This window comes from Miniopterus natalensis, chromosome 4 (genome assembly GCF_054644295.1).
Source record: "Miniopterus natalensis isolate mMinNat1 chromosome 4, mMinNat1.hap1, whole genome shotgun sequence".
NCBI classification, from domain to species: Eukaryota; Metazoa; Chordata; class Mammalia; order Chiroptera; family Miniopteridae; genus Miniopterus; species Miniopterus natalensis.
Window position 1 is genome coordinate 49,606,743 of NC_142084.1, and position 17,305 is coordinate 49,624,047.

General features: G+C 37.3%; 1 long non-coding RNA gene across 1 annotated transcript in view; it reads left to right on the plus strand.

Moving 5' to 3' along the window:
* Positions 1–17,305, plus strand: part of LOC107527546 (uncharacterized) — a 44,299-nt gene that overhangs the window by 14,744 nt on the left and 12,250 nt on the right. The window contains exon 2 of the long non-coding RNA XR_001602293.2: positions 10,455–10,582. This is a non-coding gene — a long non-coding RNA (uncharacterized LOC107527546). The remainder of the gene's footprint in view (positions 1–10,454; positions 10,583–17,305) is intronic.

Here is a 17,305-nt window from a genome sequence, read left to right on the forward strand (position 1 = left end):
CATAAGTAAAGACACTTGTAAAATTGATATTTTTCTAGTATATGTAATGGAAAGACATGTCTGGGCTACTTTCAACCATCAATTCTCCATGTAACAATTTATATAACAACACTGATATAAATCTTCGAGACCGCCTCACAAATATGTCTGGAAAATAATTTCCCTAAACATATATTTCCTAGACATTTGTAGTGTATTTGAAAATTAAAATATTGATTTAATTTATGTACCTTGGTTATCATCTTGCTTCGTGGAATTGCAGTTTTAGAATGCATAGATTATTCCTCCCCCAGAGGGGAAAATCCAATCAAGCAAAGACCTCTAGCTGCACACAAATTCTGTCCTGTTTCGTTCTATAATTTGAATAACAAAAATAAGGTGTATGTTCTAAAATTATTAGAGTCCTAAAAAATAATATTTTAAAAGTATTTTCTAAATGTTCCCCACTTCTCAAGCATTTGCTCTTACCAAGCAGAAAACCGCAATATAGCATTCTGCTTCCTTTAAATCGATTTAAAATGTTTTTTAAAACTATTTTAGGAGGTGTGATTTGTTTACTAATGTAACCACTTTGAAGATTCTCACATAAAAAAAACTAGAAGTAAAATATTTGGAATGTTAATGAAATAACTATAACCTAGTCATTTTTTTTTTCCTATATTAGAAAACCAAGCACTCTTTCCCAGAAGAAAAAAAAAATAGTCCCTTTGCACTTCTAATTATGGTAAGCAAGGCAAAGAGATGATCACAGTCAATGTGGTAAGTGACAAGATATCTTTGGCTTCCCATCTGCTGGAGTTTCTCAGTGATAGTCCCCCGTCTCCCTGTGAACCCGCCCCAGCTGTACTGTTTACACTGTCTCCCCTCCAACCACTACTTTTTGTGTTCTTATTGTTGCCTAAGGGAGTTTGCCTAAAGTTGCACCAATCAATCTTATCTCTTCTCAGCAGAAAAAGCAGCTCAACAAAGGACTGCTGCTGACTTGTACTTGTGATCTACAATTGGCTTGTTTTCTGATAAATCTCTTGCTTGTCAGGGCCATTGTCAGACCTTTTGTATTTATGGCCTCTGAGATGATCAATTCTAATACAGGGTTTTATTTGAAATTTTGATTCAAGATCACTCCTGACATTTACTTAAATACAGCCGGTCTAGCATGGAAGCTCACTGTTGTGCCTTTTGTAATAAGAGACGGAGGAGAGTGACAGATTTCTGTTTGATTACCACAACGCAGGGCCACCGTTTAAAGTAATGAGCCACTCCACACCTGTGCCACCTCTTCTATTTGTATTGGATCATAACCTAAATTATGCAGATGCCTTCTTTGAATCTGGGAAGACTATAAAAGAGGCTCTGCCACTTATTTTTAAATGTGCATTAAGAACCTAGACATATTGATAAACTGGTATTTAAACTCAGGATTTGCCAAAATAATACAAAGTTAGTGTAAATCATGTATTCTCATTCCTGTGTAATACGCACAATACTCATGTCACCCAACGCAACACCCTGAGATAATCTAGTTCATACTGTAAGAGCAGTTTTTAGCCAGTTAAAAGATGTCCTTATATGAGGCATAAAATAGGTTAATAAAGCCCTCTGCCAAACCTGGATGGTGTTTCATATTTCAAAGCAAACAAAGCTTTTCTTAAAATTCTAAATTTATTTTCCCTTGCTGAGTTGATCGGTGTATTTAGCCTTGACTTCATTTTGCCTCACTATAGGAAGACATTAGACTAAATCTAAGAACACATAGCTTTCACACTGCAGTAGTTTGAAGATAAGAAACCAGAACTTAGCCCTGGCTGGTGTTGCTCAGTGGTGGAGCGTCAGCCTGCTGACTCAGTCGATGTGTCTCTCTCACATCAGTGTTTCTCTCTCTCCCCCGCCCTCCTTTCCACTCTCTCTGAAAATCAATGAAAAAAAATCCTCGGGTGAGGGTCAACCAAAAAACAGATAAAGAAGAAACCAGAATGTGTAAATAGAATGCACTTATGTTCCTTATACAGTTCATCTTTTTAAAAAAATACATATTTTATGAATAAGTTACATACATCATATGTTCAATAAATGATTAAAGGAAGACAATTTAGGTGACACAAACTTTATTTTATACTTTATGAAGCAAACGACCTTCTTTGGGAGAACTGCAATATGGGGTGAAAGACAAGAAGCTTTTATAGAATAAAGAACAAAGAAGAGAAAATAGAAAATACCTGATTGGCTGGGGCCACATAGTCCACTTTGTCTGGAGGGGGAAGCCCCATAGCTGGTTTGGCCTTTGGGGAGCCGCTGACTGCATATATTGCATTTCTGGTCAAGCGGAGCCTTTCTAGGGACACAAAACTTATCCAAATTTTGGTTTGCTGATGTGGAACCCCGGCAACAGCAGCTCCACCTTGGGCCTAGAAATTAATTTCAACCCAGATATATGTGTGTACGTATGCATATGTTTATGTATATACATTTATCAATATATATAACAAATTAAAACAAAAGAATAAGTATTTACAAGAAAATGAAGACTGAAGAATTGGACTTTAAGGCAGATTCTCCTAAATACAGGGTGGGACAAAAGTAAGTTTACTGTTGTTTGTATGGAAAATAATACAAAAATTAATAAATAATAATATAAGAATACACTCTGTTTTGCATACTCACAATGGTAAACCTACTTTTGCCCCATCCTGTATAGCCTTTAATTTTAAACATTGTTCCCTTAATTTTTTAAATTCACTTTTATGACACATCGTTTTTCTTGAAGTTATTTATAAACCTAAGCAATCTAATCACATACCCTTTGTTGTCTCTAAAAGTGCATGTAGTTTGAATCTAACAAAAATTATTTATTTCAACCCTAAAGCAACATCTATATTAAATACTTATTTATCTGCACAATTGGTACACCTGCTGAACGAATGTTGACATTTTCATCATTCACTTTATACAAAGTTTTATATAACAAATTTCTACATCACATTATGTCATGAATTTTTAAGTAAAGATAAATATTATCTTGTACCTCAAGGAAATTTAATTCTTTATGTAGAGGGGGGAAAATTAAATTGTGTATATAAAAATCGGCATCAACTTCCTTTAGTAAAATTCTTTTCACTGTGCTTTTTTTTCTTTTTAAATATACCTTTCTTGATCTCAGAGAGAGGAAGAGAGAGAGAGAAACATCAGTGCTGAGACAGTCGTCATTGATCAGCTGCCTCTTGCAGGCCCCTGACTGGGGATGGAGCCCGCAACCCGGGCATGTGCCCTGACCGGGAAACGAACTATGATTTCCTGGATCCTAGGTTGACACTCAACTGCTGAGCCACGCTGGGCTCATTGTGCTTTTTTGGAGAGGAATATTTAATTAAGCAAACCTCTTCTCAGCCCCAAGAAATTAGAAACCTGACAATTCTTTGAATACAATTAAAGGCAGGACAAAACACTTAGTAAAAATAGTTTAGACCTACTTTTGACTAGAAGAGAGAATTTTCTTTTTTGCCCACATTTCATAAAGAGAAAGTCCGTAACTTTTCAAAATATTTCCTGATGGCAAAAGAGAAAGAATAGAGAAGAGATTTAATTTTTACATTTCTGTGAGAATAAGAAATGCATCAGTATTAAAGGAATCATTTCTGGTTTTCCCATTCTGTCTTGTGGGCTGGATAGGCAAGTGACCCATCAGTTGGCTGAAAACTAAAGATGGAACTGACTTAGAGCAGTAGTTATGCTGTGTCACTCTTTCAATACAAACTACCGTGGTGCATTCTAATACATACTAGAAAATTTTTTTTTAAATGCTGGTGCCTAGGCTGGCTTCAGACTAATTCAATTTTGGAAGCAAGAGGTAGGCATCAGTATTTTTAAAAAGCTTCCCAGGTGATTCTGTTCAATTGGTTACTCCTTAGATCCTCTCTTCGAAAGTGACAGCACACCAAGGATGGCGTAGACATCTTCCACACAACCAGACAGGAGCAGAAAGGCCAAATCTGCATGGATTTAGTAGCTTTGCAGATGTGGTGAAGAGAAGATACAGGGAATTCTGATGATCTTAATTAAGAGCCCTCAAACTTCATTTTATTTACTTCCAACAAATACCCTAAAAAAGTAAGGACTCTACTCTGAGTGGAATTATTTGCAAACATCCCTCAGCACAACCGGAAAGGACTGTGTGGACTCTGTGAGAGTGTCCAGAAGGAGCAGAAGGTGCTGTGGCTGCCTAAGTCCTTGAGCACCTCAGGAGTGCCCAGAATAACTTCCCTGCCAAAAGGATGGGGCCCACAGTGAGGGAGGGAATCGATCTGCAGGAAATCGGGTCCAAATTGAAGAGTCAGGAACCCTGAGAGTTCAGTTACTGGACGCACAGGGTGCCGAGAAGGCAAATCTCAGAGGCCACATTTTTAATACTTTGTGGTAACAACGGAGGAGAAAGTTCTTAAGCAATAAAACTGAGGAAGCTACCTCCGTCCATCCTGTCCCCTGCACAGAATGCAAGAAAACCCATCACACTAAACAAGAAAATAAGAAAGGATTGCCACTCAAACCCATGAAATTATAGCCTAAGAACAAAAGGGAAAAGGCCCGATTAATGTGCTAATGGATAATGAATCTGTAGCCTAATATTAAGTATGAGATAAAATACATTAAGAAGGGGGTAGAAGTTTTGAAAGTAAAGCATAAGTCAAGGTAGAAAAGATAAGGGAAAAAATGTGCCAATATAACAGGACGTTGTCGAAAGAGAGTTGACAGGGCTCAGAAAATACTTAGGGGGGATAAAGGAATAAGTCATTTCTTAAATGATTTTTAAAGTTAACAACAACAAAGCCTGACTGGAATCTCATGATGTGAAAGGTTATTTCTCTTCTATTAAAAATAAATTAGACCCTGGCAGGTGTGACTCCGTTGGCTGAGCGTCATCCTGTGCACCGAAAGGTCGCTGGCTCGATTCCCAGTCCGGGCACGTGCCAGGCTGTGGGTTCGATCCCTGGTCAGGTATGTATAGAAGGCAGCCAGTCAATGTTTCTCTCTCTCCCTTTCCTTTCCTCTGTCTCTAAAATCAATAAAAACACATTTAAAAAATAAATTAGAAGGTGGTCAGTGAATACCCTAAGTTAGGGTGGAGACTGGGAATAGAACTTTTCTGCTTTCAACTAGTTTATATTTTTAAAAAACAGCTCCTTTACCCAGTTGGAACCCATAAAATGCCTATATTGTGTAGCACTGGACATACCTCAAGGCCACAATAATGATATTAAACAACCATGATTATAATATTCTAATAACTCTGTCATACACACAGACTTATTTTGGAAGGTCCTTTAAAGAGCAGACAATAAAGTTAAAAAGCTAGATCTGAGTATCTGCTGACAGAGAGGCACTGTTTGTATTAAAAGAGTGACACAAAGAAAATAAATGTGATTTCAGATCTGAGCCCTAAATCAAAAGTCACAAGGACAGATACTCTAAGGCAGTCCCTTGCAATTGAGTTGCTTCTCTGAGTGAGTCCCATGTAGTCTGCTCCCAGCTGAGCAGCCACAGGGATCAATATGTGTAGAGATGACCAATGAGTTCCTGATGGAAGGCCAGTTAGGTCAGCTAGCAAATAAATAATATGGAGGACAAGTGGTAACATGAATTAGCAGTTGGTGGTTGTGGCGGTCTAACAGCTGGTACTCAGAACGTGGTCTGAAGGCTGGCACCATGGCATCTCATCTCCCAGGTGCCTGTTGGAAATGCAGAGTTTCAGGCTCTTCCACAGATCTACTAAAGCTGACTCAGCATTTTAACATGAAAATTTGAGAAGCTCTGTTCTAAAGGATGTGATTGATTTTGTTTCATTTTGTTTTAACACAGTGGAAATTTTGCAGTAATCAAAAATATCAAGTTTTTATAGTATGGTCATTCATTCAATTATGATAATTTTAAGGGCTTACCCTGTGTTGTGACATGCTGGTCATGTCATTACTATGTGACATGCTGGCAGTAAGTACTGAAAGATAAGTAAGATTTTTGTTCTTTTTTTTTAAATCCTCACCCAAGAATATTTTTTCATTGTGTTTCAGAGAGAGTGGAAGGGAGAAAGAGAGGAGAGAGAGAGAGATGTGAGAGAGACACATCAATTGGTTGCCTCCTGCATGCGCTCGGACCAGGGCCAGGGATCGATCAAACCCAGGACCCTCCAGTCCCCCAGCCAACACTCTAACCACTGAGCCAAACCAGCTAGGGCAAGATTTTTGTTCTTATAGAGTTGATAATCTAGGAGGAAATAACGAGATTAATTAAAAAATTAGAAGGGTAATAAATGGTATGAAAGGAAAAATACAAGAATACATAAAAGGCCTTTAACTCAGTTTTGCTCACCCAAATTTGAGAAATTAATTGTAGCTTATACAATGTTTTTTACAAGTTGGGGGGTACTCTGTTTGAAACAAACCCTGCTTGACTTAGCTCATTTGCCAGGAGGTCAGTTTTATATGTTTCCCCCTCACCCCAAGCCTCTATCTCTTGATATCACCAAGACACAATCAGAGCCGAGCAGCAGAGGTGGGGGCTAAGAACATTCCAGGCAACCATTGTGTGAGCTTACCATTCTAGGAAGAATGACTAGAAAAACAATAAGGAACTAAAGGATTAGCCACCTCTGATGATACAGAATGAAAAGAAAAATGACTTTGGATAGCTCTTACAAATAGGTAGCTCGATAGCCTTCAGCAGCACTTTTATACTGAAATTTCCTTTGGCAGAAGTATTTGCTGGCTGCGCTTTGAATGGCATCCCACCTAATGGAGTAGGCTGTGTGCTATAGGCACTCTTTATAGATGCGTGATTCTAGTAACCAAAGAAGTGGCATGGAATTGCAATAATCTCAGCTCACTCGTATTGTGTTCTAATGAGGAATCAGTGAGTGAGTGATTACATCAAATAACCATTTACATCAACTGCTTCCTTTATATTGTTCAGCATGATACAGAAGGACTTGAAAGACAGACAGATTTTAGTTCTAAACCCCACTCCATTTTTGCCAGCTTTATGATACTGAGAAAGCTACTTATCAGCTCTGAGCATCAGTTATTTATTATATCTATAAAATGTCAATAATTGCTGCCTCCCAAGATAGTTGAAGAAATTAAGTATGGATAGAGCACTTTTTAAGTGCCTAGTACAAAGCCACAAAATGAAAGTGCTTTCCATCACATGTAGCTCAAATTTCCGAGTTTAGTGTTCCCAATCTCCCTAATTTAGTTATCTGGCCTTTCGAATAATTTTTTTCAACTTTGCAACAGTTCAGTTCAATTTAAGCTTCTATTATATGTCAGGCATTTTACTAAGTACAAGGAATACAGTGATGAATATTTAATATGACACGGCTCCTATTCTTGCGCAGTTTCTATTTACTGATGAAAACAGAAATGTCAATACACCATGAACAGTACAATGATAAAAATATAATCAAGTTCAACGAAAGCACAGGGATATTAAACCTCACTGCGAAGGTTAAGGAAGCAGAAGGTGATACCCAAGCCAAATTTCTCAAATGAGGAAAATTTAACCAAGTTAAATCAGGTTTGGGGAGGACTTTTTTAGGTAGAGGAAGAACATTAGCAAAGACTGTGAAATGCAAAACAGCATAATGCACGCAGCCAACTACTACAGTATTACGGGAGCACAGAGTGTACCTCCTAAGAGAGGTGAAAGATGAAGGCAAAGAGCCGGACAGACCACAAGGCTCTAATGACATGCTAACAGTCATAGATATGATTTTAAAAAATTTGAATGATTTTTCTAAATGGTAACAAAGCCAAATTTGCATTTTGTATCTCCCTAGTGTCTGAGTAGAACAGCCATCCTTAATTCTAGTATCAAAACTCACAGATGTTTCCCCAAAAGCTGAAGGCATGTTGAAAGTTATTCATTTTTAATAAAGTAACAAAGTTTATGAAACTTGTTCTTTAAAAATTATATTAGAGCAAATTAATAGTCATCTCAATTACTTATTAGTAATTCATATGCTTTTCCATTTTCAAAGTCGTCACTATTATTTGTCACTTACTTTTTTATATGCTTTTCCAATAGGGAAAGAAAAGGGCAGACTCATAGCTAAAATAAAATTTGCGTAACTCTGGGTAAGTCCCTTAAAGTATGTGATAAAAATGATGGTCTCCAGTTGTTATGGAGAATTAATTGGCAACCTAGAATTCAGCACTATGTATATAACCCCCTCTAGAAGAAGACGTACCATCGGTTTTGCTTACCTCCTCCCACATCACCCCTCCGTGTTGTAGTTAGTTATCTAAATTCTTTCACGTTAGATGAATGTCACAGATTCATAGACAGGAGGTCACATTTGGAAAAAATGCAAAAGATAAACGTGTTAATATTTTAAAAACCATGATCCCAATTGATGGTATGCCTTCTTCTAGAGGAATTTATAGATACTTTGATATTTTTCACCTGGCTGTAGTTCATATAGCAGAAAGGTATAGATTTCCTTTGTATTACTATCTTACCTGGTTATTTTACTGAATTTTCTAAATTCTAATTAGTCATTAATTGTTGAATTTTTTAGGTAGATAACATATCATATAGAGATAATGACAGTGTTCCAGTTTCCTTTCAAAGCTCTTCTTCTATTTCATTGTACTGAGCATTCATTTCAGTGGGTGAATGGAAATGGTGACAATGGGTCTCTCTCCCTCTCTCTCTCTCCCCCCCCCCCGTGTCATCCTCTTTTCTTCTTCCTTTTTCCTGCCTTCCTCTGATCTTCAAAGGCGATGAAGCATGAAGAAACTTCTTTCTTCTTGCTTCAGAGAGGATAGAAGTTCTGGTGGAAGCTCATAATTTGTGACCTAAGGCTTTTCTCTACACAACTTCTATGCTAGTCTGCTGAGTTGCCTAGGTGGAAGCAACATATAACACCTGTCCTGTCCTCCAAACTGTATGGAAGATGCTTGCAGGAATTTATAACTCCAGATCACAGAACAATATGGTCACTATGTGCCCATAGGGCAGTGATTCTCCAACCTGACTCATGGCCAGAATCACTTATGAAGGATTATAAATATACAGACTCCCGGGTACCATCTTGGCCCTACTAAATCAGAATCTCTGGTCATGGGGCTTGGGAATTTTATAAATTGTCTCAAATAGTTAAGATTGAGAACTATTCTCTATACTTCTAATAAAGTGCTTAACATTTTGCCGGGGTATAAAAATTAATTTTCCTCTCACCTAAGTTTTTCTGGCTGGAACCAAATTAACATAAGACAAATTTAATAGGAGAAAATGTCCAAATTTAATACATATGTGGGGGGTGCCACAAGAATATGAGACCAGAAGACACAGTGGGGAGTTGAAGCTTTTATGTCCTTTTAGAGTGAAGGAGAAGGGAATGGGGGTAAGTTGTGGGTTTGGACTTCAAAGGGCAGGAAGGCAATTCACATGGAGATGGTAAACAAATGTTGGCTGGGGCATCTTTAACAGAGGGACACACAGAGGACTTCTGTTCATTGTACCTTGCTAGGTTTCTCTCTGTCACACACTAGTTCATTCTAAAGTCTAGTTATCTATGATAATACCCCCTTTCTGGAACAAATATTCTACCAAAATCCCTTTTAGGCAATTATGGGGAAAGTCAAAGGTTTTTCCTGAGTCTTTTGTTTCTAAAAAATAACAAACTTTAAAAAATCAATATCCCAAAGAGGCATATTTTGGAGAAACAAACTCTGTTCCCCCTCAACTTAAACAAATGTATTTAGAGACAAGAGATTAAGTTGTTAGTAAACCTCTCACTATTCTTCCACATGCTCATTCCAGCCTTCGCTTATATCATTTTTTCATCCATACATGCACTTTGAATACTCTTCTTTCCTCTCACCACTCCAAGTACTATTGATCTTTAAGGCTCTGACAGTAATTCTTCCATTATTCCAAACATTTTACTGTTTTCTTCCTTGTAAGAAAAGCTACAAAGCCAAGCATGTTTTCATCATGCAACATATTTGCTCTCAATTTGTTCTCTGTGCTTTAACCTTGTCTCTACACCTAGGTTTTCAAGTAGTATAAAATAGGGAACAATATTTTCGCTTCATTTTCAAATCTTCAAGAACCAGAATGAATGAAAATTCCATTTGGCCCTTTAACCCTTTCACATTTCCTCACAAAATGGTCTTATCTTTTTTGATGTATGTCAGATAAACAGGAAAAGTGGATATAAGGAATTGTGACTAAATCAAATATTTAATGAAACAAGAACCTTTTAATCAAAATTCCCTTAAGAAGAAAGTGGTATTCTTAGGAATCTGTTCCCATTCATCTGGAGGTAGGGAAGGGGAAATTTACTTGGGGTTACTTTGTCTAGGTTATTGCTTGTTTGTTTTGGCAACCAGAATTCCTTCCTACCCTGAATATTAGGGGCTAAGAGCCTGGGAAATATCTGATCCAGACATCTCTGTTTCTAGGACCTAAATGTGAATGACGTTCTGCCAATGCAGTAACTTTGTATGAGATTTCGAAAGCAGAAGAGAAGCAGAATCCATTGCCTTTATCTTCCAAAAGCCGTGGTGAATGGATGCATGGCCTTCAGCAGGTAAGAGGCTTTACAGTGGCCTCCAGGTGTCCTACTTTAAGTTCCCACCTGACAGTATTCACCTCCACGTGGCTGGGAAGCTACGAGAGTATGAGGGAGTTTCCCAGTGATTCCTGAGGAGAGAACAGCATCAGCCTCCTGATTTTCTAGAACAAACTTGAAAGCTCATAGCACCCTCACTACTCTGCCTTCCCAGTGGTTGTCTAAGCCTTTTCACTCACTCTATTAAATATCTTTCTGCTTAAAATACCAAAAGTGGCTGAATCCTCACTGATTAGTCATCCCACTAACATAAAATTCTCGCCTTGAAAAAATCATCTTTGCAAGGAAACTATGAATGATAGATTTATAATTTCATCAAGCAACTTTGCGAGATTCTTTGACTTCCAGCATGTGCTTATTTTATTTATTTGTGTCATCCCCTATTGACTTCCTTGAGTAATTAATAGGGGAATCCCTAAAATGGGTTGTTGGAGGAGCTAATAAGAGGATGTGAACACTAGTTTGTTCCTCAAGCTGGACCTGGCAATTGGAGGCTCTTCACTCCCTTCCCTGTCCTTGAAATGTAAGCTCTGCCCATTGCTCCCACAGTGGGAACCATTTTCAAAGACACAGCCTTGAGAGAGCAATGTGTTGTTGACACTACCTGGACAGTACATGTGACTGGGCAGTGTATGTGACTGACTTAAGGTCTCTATGTAAACTTTTAAGAATCTGGCAGGTGGGTGCAAAGATCTACTCATCTGCAGCACCCAAGAAAAGCCTAGTAAGTTCCCTTCCTTACTGAAACTGCCACCTATCAATCTAGAGTGGTCTGCCTTTTCCTTTGGTCTCTCCTTGCCCTCCACATACAGTGGCCAGTTTCATATTTTGCCCAGGAACTCCCAAGATTGTGAACCAACATAGACAAAACTTAGAGGTATGTATTTAAAGGGAGAACTACAGTAGGTAGCTAAAATATTGTCTTCCACACTGAAAGCAGCTTTGGAAGAAACAGAAAACAATATATAGTATGATAAGGGGCACTGCCAGAAGAGAAAAAAAATGAAGTCCCTGGGACCTGCTCAAGAAAGAAAAGGAAATCACAGGCAATTGGTGGTGCTTGAGAAGTGATTAGTAATATGCATGCACCTAGCCATGAAATCAGGCCTCTTATGACTGCATCCAACTCATGCCTGGGTGTTTCCTTTATGTCAGAAGAATCCTTCACAAACATTATTTCTTCATGGAGAGTCTTTCCTAAGGACTGTGATTTTAATGTCATTGGATATTTGCCATTCATTCATTTATTCATTCAACAATTGTTGATTGATTGCCTATTACATGCAAGCACTGCTGTAAACACTGGGGACACTATGGTGAATAGTACCGGGCAAAATCATTGCCCTCATAAAGCTTGTATTATGGTGTGGGACACAGGCATACCAAAGATAAACAAACAACATAATTTCAGAATTTAATAAGTGATAAAAAAGAAATAAACTAGATGATAAATTGATAGTAGTGCAGGTGTGAAGGGAAGTAATTTGAGGTCTGGAGGTCTGGAGAGCCTCTTGGAGAAGGTGATGCTTGAACTGTAATCCACAAGGTGAAGAACCAGATATATACAAGGATGGAGGGTTCCGTTCTGCTCTAGACAAAGAACATGAGTAATATTAAGTGAAAAGGTCCTTGAAAAGGACCCAACTATGTTTAAAAGGGGGAAGGGTGATAGTGAGAGGTAGAGTGTTGAGTGAAGCCAAATAGGTAAGCAGGACCTGTGTCACATAGGGTTTTAGTAGTCGTTGTGCCAGAGACACTTGAGCACATTCCCTCTCTCTCTCTTTCTCTCTCTCTCTCTCACACACACACACAACACACCATAATGTTTCAAAGCCAGCTCTATGGTAGCACCTGCTTAGAGCAAGTAAACTCAAAAGGCGAGGTGCTCTAACACCTCCTCTGGTGAAAAACTCACCCTTGCGCAAAGCAGTTGAAAATAAGCATAAGCCAAGGGAAACTGGGGGAATTTCTGCTATTATAATTGAATGCAACTGAAAACTGATAACCTGCACAATAGAAAAACAGTAAATGTGTGAATTCCGATCTTTCATTCAATCTTGGCATGACCCCCCCTCTTTGTTAGAGGGAGATAGCAACAGAACCATGTCACTTAAGAATGGCTTGCTGCACATTCTGTGTGTATTACCAGTCTTCAGAGGAAGTACTTTTCATATCATTCCTAGTACAGGACGGTAAAGATGAAAAGTCTGGTGGCCTAAGAATATCTGTCCGAGTAAAGGCATCAGTTCTTACAATAAGCAATGAGACGTCATCAAAGTGTTATCATCAAGGAAGTAACATTATCTGATCTACAGTTTTGAAAAATCACTGCACTGGGTGATGGAATGTAAAGGGACAAGCCTGGGAGAATGAAGTGCTGTTTGGAGATATTTCTGGTCGTCCAGGTGATGAACAACAGTGTCCTGGATTAAGATGAGGCACTGGAAGTGGTGAGTGACTTCTATTTTCAAGTAGAAATGACAGGACCGATTGTGTGGATGAAGAAGCCAAGAAAAAGGTTTAACCAATATGATGACTAGATTTAGAATTATCCAACAGATGGAATGATTTTATCATTTACCAAGATGGAGAAGACTGAGGGAGCAATAATCAGTAGGGCTGTGAAAAGAGACTATCGAGAGTCCTTTCTGTAGATATGCTACCTATGACATGTGTATTAGCAGTGGTGTGCTGGCAAATATTTAACAACATGTTAAACTCCTGAGGAAATTAAGATACAAATATATCACAAACATACGTTTATTATAAATTTTACCCCACAAAAAAGAATAGCATGTAATTTGCAAGAAATATTAAATACTCTTCATTGTAAAAACCATATAGTATTGTATGATTTTTTTTATTTTCAAAAAATAGCTTCTCCAGAAAAGACACAGAGAACAAAAATAATTTAGTATAAATCAAGTTTGATATATTGATAGTTAATAGAAGGAGGGGGGTAGGGGAAGAAGAGAGAGACAGGCAAGATGAGACTGTTACAGGTGCCACTCCCCTAAGTATGGACTCCATGGTGGATACGAAGGAAACAAGAGAGGGATGAAAGTAAAACTGGATATGAAGTTATCATTAGATTAAACAGATTTTTGGAATTGGAAAGTACTAGGTAGGTTAACTGGAAGATCAGGAGCTGACGTAATTACTGACAAAGCAAGGTCTAGGGTGTGCATGAACATGGCCGTGGATGATCAAGGCAGGTGTAGAACAGATTTTTGGAAACGAGATTTGTGATTTAGGAAGGCAGGATGTTGGATGAGTCATCTATGTGGAAGTCAAATTTTGACTATGAATAATGACTGTAATAGGGGTAGAGAGGATGACAAGAATGACCTGGAAGCTAAATATTTTAGTGAATGAGAGAGAGTGATCAGGAGGTTGGTAGAAGTGGTGGGTGGTGAATGGTGTGTACTTCAAAGAAGGTAAGATTTTTAAATGAGGAAAAAGAAGAATGAAATTGATAAGCAAGGACATTTATTCTGTTTCTTGACCCTGGGAGTAACAGGATATAAGAGATGCTAGATGCTAGATAGATTGATAGATAGATAGATAGATAGATAGATAGATAGATAGATAGATAGATAGATAGATGATAGATAGATGATAGATAGATAGATAGATAGATAGATAGATAGATAGATAGATAGATAGATAGATGATAGATAGATATAGATATAGATAGATAGATAGATGATATAGATATAGATATAGATATAGATATAGATATAGATATAGATATAGATATAGATATAGATTAGATATAGATATAGATATATGATAGATGATATAGATAGATATAGATGTGTTTCTACTGGTGGCAACTTTAACTTTGTATTATTAGTACAACTCAAATGATTTCCAGTGGTGCTGATATATGAACTTTGTGGGTTACAACTCATCATTCGGTGTGCTGAGAAAATTTAGATGCTAAAAATATTTTAAAACCTACAGAAAACCTTCAAAACTGTAAAATTGAAGAAAATGATGTATGATTTTCAAAATCAAAAGTCTTCTATAAAAAGATTATTTAAAACTGCTCTGACACAAAGAATAATAGAAACTGAACTACGAGTGTCATATGTAGTTTTTAAAATCAACCAGAGGCACTATTATCATAAGAGGTTAGGAACCAGTAGGATAAAATACCAAAGAAAGTGAAATAAGATTATAATTTGAAAGAATTTAAAAGGTAAACTTTTATAGACACATACAAGGCCATAGTATTATTATGAAATGCAAATTGAGTGTCAAATAAAAGATTAGCCTTCTGGTACTTTCCTCTGTAGGTATATTATTCATTTCTCAGTTGTACCTAAGTTGAGGTTGGAACACGGATCAGTCAAGTATTTAGGGTCTCCAGTACAGTGGGGTACACAGTGTTTGCAGACATAGGTTCTGCCCTGATGAGGTGAACAAATTCTATATAAAAATTATTTGTAGCCAACTACTAAATGGTATGGTAAGACCACAAGGATAACATCAGAAAAAGTAATAATCATTAGGAGTCAAAGTGGAAATTAATTAGATTATCCTTGCACTGGGCTGCCCCGCAATCTAATAACTTATTTCAGTGACTGTCATCAGTAAGAGCTTTTAACACATAAAAAAGAAATTAAATAAAACTAGAGTAATGCAAATGAAAGCACACTTACTTTATCACTCTTCTCACAAAAAGGTCACTCTGATGAGTTTTCTGTCCATAATAATCACAGTAAATTATTTGTTTAAAAAAGACAGTCCAACTATCAAAACAAATAATGCTTTTCACCTTTTGAACTCTCTTGCCAAAAATTGAGAAACCTTCCACAATCAAGCCCTTATTCATTCAAAAAGGATTTATTGAGCACCTATTTCATACTCAGATGGTACGAAGTGTCATTGGCGATACTCATTCAGTGTTCAGATACAACCTCTGCCCTTAAAGGATTTACAATCTAACTGGGAAAGTGATTAAAACAGGTAGAATATTGCAGAATGGTAAATAATTGAGTTCTCATTTTTTTTAATTAGATGCTCAAAGACTTTGTAATACAGCATTTAGAATTTTTAAAGCTAAAAATGAGAAAACCTATAAAACCTGATGGACACCAGGAAGCCTCCAAAGAGAAAGTAGAAGATGGATTGGCTTAGTCTGAATAAGCCAGAAGGCTGAACAGCATCACACAAAAGAAGTGAATGATGTAAAGACCAGATTCTCAAAATGAAGACTCATCCTGCATGAAATAATACTAGATAATATGTCTAAGTCTTCAAAAGTCCACAAAATTAACATGATTTAATGGCAAGTAAATTGAAATGTTGTTGTTAGGTGAACACAAATATATTATGCAGTAGAATGCAAAATATGTGAAAATTTTTCAAATGACAGACGAAAGCTTGTTCTTTCGATCATTTCAAAACATGAAATAATTGCCTATGAACATTAAAGGAAGTTTATCAGGAAAGATTGCAAATTACATCAGGAAAGGTAGAATTGGGCCTGGCAGTGGTCAAAGTATATTTTTTTAAATGAAGGAAGTACAGTGATAGATAAGTAAAAAGAAAAATAACTGAATAAGTAGGTCATTGAAGCCAAATATAGGACTTCTATTTACTTCCTGATACACTGCTCTCTACTACCAGAGTTATGTAAGATTTAATGGGAAAGAGATATGAAAAATCTTTTTTAAGTTCCCAAATAAAAATATAACATAAAGATTAATCTGACACTAATAGGTAGGGTGGAAGAGAAGTGGGAATAGAAATGGAGTGTCTTCGGAATGCTAGGGGTCAGAAGATGATTGCAGTCATTCAAACTGCTGCTGCATGAAATGATGCATGTATGTTAACAACAACAACAACAAAAAGTCGGGAGAAAACGGGTAAGAGCACTCTGAGATCAATATCAAGACTAATTATAATGTAAATTTTGAGTTATATATGAATTTATCAGTCTTATGAATCAAAATGGCTTCAGGTAGTAGGAGACAATGCAGCTAATTAAATGTTGTATTTATACTTTCCATTTCCTGAATTTCAAGAAAGAAATGCATGAACTTACAGAGAAAGAGAAATACCATATGATGTCACTTAATGTGGAATCTAAAGAACAAATGTTGCTTAATGTGGAAGCAAACGAACAAAGTAGAAGCAGACTTATAGATACAGATACAGGTTGCCAGAGGGAGAGGTGTTAGGGGACAGGGTGAAAAATGGTGATGGGATTAAAAAGTACAAATTGGTAGTTACAAAATAGTATGGGGATGTAAGGTATATAGTCAATAATATTGTAATAACTATCTATGGTGCCAGGTGGGCACTTGAATTATCAAAGAAAACACTTTGCAACCTATATGAATATCTGTCTGCTGTGCTGTACACCTGAAACTAATACAAAATAGTGTTGAATGCAAACTGTAATCATAAAATAAAATAATAAAGAAATTTTTAAAAAGAAATGCATAAACCCAGACAGCTCTATGTCCCCTTTAGCATTTCCACTAGATCTCCCAGGGACGCCTGTGTCCACACCTGGAAGCCAGAGGCAGGCGCAGGAAGCAGGCGCTGCTGGTGGGGGCATCTAAGAGGATCGCTGTCCGCACAGGGTGATGCTGGTAATGCCAGCTCGTTAGCAGAGGAAGGAAAAGACGGGCGGGCTCGCTGGGCAGCTCGGGTTGCTGAATTTAA